Source organism: Nerophis lumbriciformis, linkage group LG29 (genome assembly GCF_033978685.3).
Source record: "Nerophis lumbriciformis linkage group LG29, RoL_Nlum_v2.1, whole genome shotgun sequence".
Taxonomy (NCBI): domain Eukaryota; kingdom Metazoa; phylum Chordata; class Actinopteri; order Syngnathiformes; family Syngnathidae; genus Nerophis; species Nerophis lumbriciformis.
The window spans coordinates 27,965,365-27,966,041 of NC_084576.2; positions in this window are offsets into that span (position 1 = coordinate 27,965,365).

Sequence of the window (677 nt, forward strand, 5' to 3'; positions counted from 1 at the left end):
AGCAGATCCTGCCATCTGTCCGTGTTGAAATCACAGTGGCGTTTCACGAGCATTCTTCCTCTTGTTAGGCCTCGAAAGACAGCCTTCATCTTCTCATCAGGAACATAATGTAATATGTTTCTTTTGTGATAACTTACAATTATTCCAACAATCCTCCTTTTTCATTGTCCCATTTACTCTCTGTAAAGCACCAGTTCCATTGGCAGCAAAATAGGCCCAGAGCATAATACTACCACCACCATGCTTGACGGTAGGCGTGGTGTTCCTGGGATTAAAGGCCTCACCTTTTCTCCTCCAAACATATTGCTTGGTATTGTGCTGAATTTTTGTTTCATCTGACACCACATGGACAAAGATGAGACCTTCTTTAATCCCAGGAACACCATATTATATAATATATACATATAAATTAAAGATGCATCAGTAATCGAATCTTGAGGTGGCCAAAGATTCCTACCTGTAATGTAATCGCGATATTTTTAATGCTTTTCCAATGACTACTGAAGGAATTTAAATGTCCCTTCAAGGAAAATGTTTTTTTAAGTGTAATGACCACCCTTAACCACTAGATGGAGCCAGAAACCAAACATCACTTACTCTGAAAAAGTGACAAGAAGCAACTTCAATGCAATGAAACTATCTTGGTAAATTGAGACTGATAAAGAAGAAGAATGTGA